The following is a 6,710-nucleotide window of genomic DNA, read 5'->3' on the forward strand; positions in this document are numbered from 1 at the left end:
AAGAGACCTGCAGATGTTGCTTTGTTCCCAAATAAACTGATAAGCAGAAGTGTGCCATATTTTGTGATTAAACTTCAAAGAACATATTTTGAGGTTCTTAAGAAAGAGGCAGATAAAGTACTTACAGCTATAAGTCTTTTAAAAAATAAAAGTCAATAGAAGTAGTAAGCTATAGGTTTTCCTTGTACTTTTAGTTCTTCATTTGTTTGTTTTAAAGTTTTGAGAGAGGGTCATTCTATGTAGCCCTCGATGTCCTGGAATTCAGTGTGTAATCAGGCTTGCCTTGAATTCACCCAGATCTAATTACCTCTGTCTCTAGTATTGTGAGCTCATAATAATCTTTAGAAGATATATCCTGGATTTTTGGAGTAGAGGAGATTTTTTTTTCTACTTGAAGTATATTTTAACTGTTTCTTTTAAAAGTTATTAAACAAACAATAACAAAATCAAGTTTTAGCTTCATATATTGTGCCAATTATATTTTAAATATGACATATTCTTCAATAAAATGGCATTAATTGTTCACTAATGTTCACTTCCTTATACATCTGTCTGCTATAGCAAGTATATGCTGACTATCAAACAGAAATATATCTTACATTTTTGTTTGTTTTCTTTCTTTAAGAATTACTCCCATCTGTTACAAAACAAGTAGAGAACATTTAAACTGACCTTGATTAGGTTGATTATTGTTGCCATAAATCAACACCCTTTTCCAGAATTTGTGATAGCAGATTTCAGATAGGGGCTTATTTAAATAAAATTTGTCTAAAATAAGTTATCAAAATTGCAAGTTGAAGATATAGATAGAGATACATTATCCACTTGAATTCTCTAAAATAATTTTGTTAGGACAAAATAGAGCTCTCATCTCAATGACAATAGATCCATTCTGGACTCAAATCAAAGTGACTAAGTTATAAGAACACGATTAGACTTTACTCCAAAGGTTCCAATAAACTAGCAATTCAATATAGGCCGGGATAAATTGACATCAGCTCTGGACCTACAATATGCTAATCTATCCACCTTTTTGAAGTTTGGATCAGGCAATCAGCCTGTACAGACATAGCCTTTTTTTTTTTTTTTTTTTTTTTTTTTTTTTTTTTTTTTAGTTCAGTGAATGTTTCGGCCCTGTTGTTTTGTGGACACTTCCTAGGTACAGTATTTCTAAAGATCTAATTCGGAAGGCAATATTTCCATCAGGCTGCACTGTACCACCCTACACACTCAAAGTCAAACTTGAAATGAAAGATTATGTTCCATGAGCCCTGTCTTCAAAAACAGTACACATCCTTTACATTATTAAATTTTTTCATTAAAATAATTTATGGTAAGTTTTAAAAATGGGATTAGTACTATTAATTTTCATACACCATTTAAAATGTGGTTCTCATAACAGCATGTAAATTTCCTTATATTCATAATGGGTTATAATTCCCATATGTACATTTCCTTTTTTCTTTCTAGTATAACAAATATTATGTTTTATAAAACTTTTTCCTCAAATTGCATTTCTCAAGATCAATTAAATAATACAAACTTTGAAATAAACTTTTGCAGAGGACTGAGTTTCACTTTCCAAGACCTGTCAGATGTCCCACAGCCATCCATAACTTCAGTTCCAGTAGATCCAATACCTTCTATTGACCTTGTGACATACCAGATACACAGTAGTACTCATAAATATAAAAAATGTACTCGCCCTTCCGGTCCACTCAAGCACTCGGGTGCCTTGCCAGTGGAGTCTCTGGACACCCACAAGGACCTGCACAGGACTCCCCATGGGATCCTAAGACCTCTGGTGAGTGGAACACAGTGTCTGCTCCAATCCAATCACGTGGAACCTGAGACTGCATTAAGTAGGGAAGCAGGCAACCCTGCCTGAGGTGGGTTACAAGTCCCTTCCGGTCCACTCGAGCACCAGGGTGCCATGCCAGTGGAGTCTCCGGACACCCTCAAGGACCCACACAGGATTCCCCACGGGATCCTAAGACTTCTGGTGAGTGGAACACAACTTCTGCCAGGAGGCAGGTTCGAACACCAGATATCTGGGCACCTTCCCTGCAAGAATAGAGCTTGCCTGCAGAGAATATCTGACCACTGAAACTAAGGAAAGAGCCAGCCTCCCAGGTCTGCTGATAGAGGCTAACAGAGTCTCCTGAGGAACAAGCTCTAATCAGAGACAACTATAACAGCTAGCTTCAGAGATTACCAGATGGCGAAAGGCAAACATAAGAATCCTACTAACAGAAATCAAGACCACTCACCATCATCAGAACGCAGCACTCCCACCCACCTAGTCCTGGGCACCCCAACACAGCCGAAAATCTAGACCCAGATTTAAAAGCATATCTCATGATGATGGTAGAGGACATCAAGAAGGACTTTCATAACTCACTTAAAGAAATACAGGAGAGCACTGCTAAAGAGTTACAGGTCCTTAAAGAAAAACAGGAAAACACAACCAAACTGATAGAAGTCCTTAAAGAAAAACAGGAAAACACATCAAAACAGGTGATGGAAATGAACAAAACCATACTAGACCTAAAAAGGGAAGTAGACACAATAAAGAAAACCCAAAGTGAGGCAACACTGGAGATAGAAACCCTAGGAAAGAAATCTGGAACCATAGATGCAAGCATCAGCAACAGAATACAAGAGATGGAAGAGAGAATCTCAGGTGCAGAAGATTCCATAGAGAACATCACCACAACAATCAAAGAAAATACAAAATGCAAAAGGATCCTAACTCAAAACATCCAGGAAATACAGGACACAATGAGAAGACCAAACCTACGGATAATAGGAGTTGATGAGAATGAAGATTTTCAACTTAAAGGGCCAGCAAATATCTTCAACAAAATAATAGAAGAAAACTTCCCAATCCTAAAGAAAGAGATGCCCATGATCATACAAGAAGCCTACAGAACTCCAAATAGATTGGACCAGAAAAGAAATTCCTCCCGACACATAATAATCAGAACAACAAATGCACTAAATAAAGGTAGAATATTAAAAGTAGTAAGGGAGAAAGGCTAAGTAACAAAAAAGGCAGGCCTATCAGAATTACACCAGACTTTTCACCAGAGACTATGAAAGCCAGAAGAGCCTGGACAGATGTTATACAGACACTAAGAGAACACAAATGCCAGCCCAGGTTACTATACCAGGCCAAACTCTCAATTACCATAGATGGAGAAACCAAAGTATTCCACGACAAAACCAAATTCACACATTATCTTTCCACGAATCCAGCCTTTCAACAGATAATAACAGAAAAAAAAAAAAAACAATACAAGGACGGAAATCACGCCCGAGAAAAAGCAAGAAAGTAATCCCTCAACGAACCTAAAAGAAGACTGCCACAAGAACAGAATGCCACTCTAACAACAAAAATAAAAGGAAGCAACAATTACTTTTCCTTAATATCTCTTAATATCAATGGACTCAATTCCCCAATAAAAAAACATAGACTAACAGACTGGCTACACAAACAGGACCGAACATTCTGCTGCTTACAGGAAACCCATCTCAGGGAAAAAGACAGACACTACCTCAGAGTGAAAGGCTGGAAAACAATTTTCCAAGCAAATGGTCTGAAGAAATCAGCTGGATATCATTCTGATATCGAATAAAATTGACTTCCAACCCAAAGTTATCAAAAAAGACAAGGAGGGACACTTCATACTCATCAAAGGTAAAATCCTCCAAAAGGAACTCTCAATTCCGAATATTTATGCCCCAAATGCAAGGGCAGCCACATTCATTAAAGACACATTAGTAAAGCTCAAATCACACATTGCACCTCACACAATAATAGTGGGAGACTTCAACACACCACTTTCATCAATGGACAGATCCTGGAAACAGAAACTAAACAGGGACACAGTGAAACTAACAGAAGTTATGAAACAAATGAACTTAACAGATATCTACAGAACATTTTATCCTAAAACAAAAGGATATACCTTCTTCTCAGCACCTCATGGGACCTTCTCCAAAATTGACCATATAATTGGTCACAGACCAGGCCTCAACAGATACAAGAATATTGAAATTGTCCCATGCATCCTATTCAGACCACCATGGACTAAGGCTGATCTTCAATAACAACATAAATAATAGAAAGCCAACATTCACGTGGAGACTGAATAACACTCTTCTCAATGATACCTTGGTCAAGAATGGAATAAAGAAAGAAATTAAAGACTTTTTACAGTTTAATGAAAATTAAGCCACAACTTACCCAAACCTATGGGACACAATGAAAGCATTTCTAAGAGGGGATCTCATAGCTCTGAGTGCCTCCAAAAAGAAACTAGAGAGAGCACACAGTAGCAGCTTGACAACACATCTAAAAGCTCTAGAAAAAAAGGAAGAAAATTCACCGAAGAGAATTAGACAGCAGGAAATAATCAAACTCAGGGGTGAAATCAACCAAGTGGAAAGAACTATTCAAAGAATTAACCAAACGAGGAGTTGGTTCTTTGAGAAAATCAACAAGATAGATAAACCCTTAGCTAGACTCACTAGAGGGCACATGGAAACCATCCTAATTAACAAAATCAGAAATGAAAAGGGAGACGTAACAACCAATCCAGAAGAAATCCAAAACACCATCAGATCCTTCTACAAAAAGCTATACTCAACAAAACTTGAAAACCTGGACGAAATGGACAAATTTCTGGACAGATACCAGGTACCAAAATTAAATCAGGATCAAGTTAACGATCTAAACAGTCCCATATCCCCTAAAGAAATAGAAGCAGTCATTAATAGTCTCCTAGCCAAAAAAAAGCCCAGGACCAGATGGGTTTAGTGCAGAGTTCTACCAGACCTTCAAAGAAGATCTAATTCCAGTTCTGCACAAACTATTCCACAAAATAGAAGGAGAAGGAACTCTACCCAACTCATTCTATGAAGCCACAATTTCTCTGATACCTAAACCACAGAAAGATCCAACAAAGATAGAGAACTTCAGACCAATTTCCCTTATGAATATTGATGCAAAAATACTCAATAAAATTTTCGCTAACCGAATCCAAGAACACATTAAAGCAATCAAACATCATGACCAAGTAGGTTTTATTCCAGGGATGCAGGGATGGTTTAATATACAGAAATCCATCAACGTAATCCATCATATAAACAAACTCAAAGACAAAAACCACATGATCATCTCGTTAGATGCAGAAAAAGCATTTGACAAGATCCAACACCCATTCATGATAAAAGTCTTGGAAAGGTCAGGAATTCAAGGCCCATACCTAAACATGATAAAAGCAATCTACAGCAAACCAGTAGCCAACATCAAAATGAATGGTGAGAAGCTTGAAGCAATCCCACTAAAATCAGGGACTAGACAAGGCTGTCCACTCTCCACATACCTATTCAACATTGTACTTGAAGTCCTAGCCAGAGCAATTCCACAACAAAAGGAGATCAAGGGGATACAAATTGGAAAAGATGAAGTCAAAATATCACTTTTTGTAGATGATATGATAGTATATATAAGTGACCCTAAAAATTCCACCAGAGATGTCCTAAACCTGATAAACAGCTTCGGTGAAGTAGCTGGATATAAAATTAACTCAAACAAGTCAATGGCCTTTCTCTACACAAAGAATAAACAGGCTGAGAAAGAAATTAGGGAAACAACACCCTTCTCAATAGTCACAAATAATATAAAATATCTTGGTGTGACTCTAACTAAGGAAGTGAAAGATCTCTACTATAAGAACTTCAAGTCTCTGTAGAAAGAAATTAAAGAAGATCTCAGAAGATGGAAAGATCTCCCATGCTCATGGATTGGCAGGATCAACATTGTAAAAATGGCTATCTTGCCAAAAGCAATCTACAGATTCAATGCAATCTCCATCAAAATTCCAACTCAATTCTTCAACGAATTAGAAAGAGCAATCTGTAACTTCATCTGGAATAACAAAAAACCTAGAATAGAAAAAAACTCTTCTCAAGGATAAAAGAACCTCTGTTGGAATCACCATGCCTGACCTAGAGCTTTACTACAGAGCAATTGTGATAAAAACTGCATGGTACTGGTATAGTGACAGACAAGTAGACCAATGGAATAGAATTGAAGACCCAGAAATGAACCCACACACCTATGGTCACTTGATCTTCGACAAGGGAGCTAAAACCATCCAGTGGAAGAAAGACAGCATTTTCAACAAATGGTGCTGGCACAACTGGCGGTTATCATGTAGAAGAATGTGAATTCATCCATTCCTATCTCCTTGTACTAAGGTCAAATCTAAGTGGATCAAGGAACTTCACATAAAACCAGAGACACTGAAACTTATAGAGGAGAAAGTGGGGAAAAACCTTGAAGATATGGGCACAGGGAAAAGATTCCTGAATAGAACAGCAATGGCTTGTGCTGTAAGATAGAGAATTGACAAATGGGACCTCATGAAACTGCAAAGCTTCTGCAAGGCAAAAGACACTGTCAATAAGACAAAAAGACCACCAACAGATTGGGAAAGGATCTTTACCTATCCTAAATCAGATAGTGGACTAATATCCAATATATATATAAAGTACTCAAGAAGGTGGACTCCAGAAAATCAAATAACCCCATTAAAAAATGGGGCTCAGAACTGAACAAAGAATTCTCACCTGAGGAATACCGAATGGAGAAACACATGAAAAAATGTTCAACAGCCTTAATCATCAGGGAAATGCAAATC

Source organism: Mus caroli, unplaced genomic scaffold, assembly GCF_978045245.1.
Source record: "Mus caroli unplaced genomic scaffold, Mus_caroli_1 scaffold_16, whole genome shotgun sequence".
Taxonomy (NCBI): domain Eukaryota; kingdom Metazoa; phylum Chordata; class Mammalia; order Rodentia; family Muridae; genus Mus; species Mus caroli.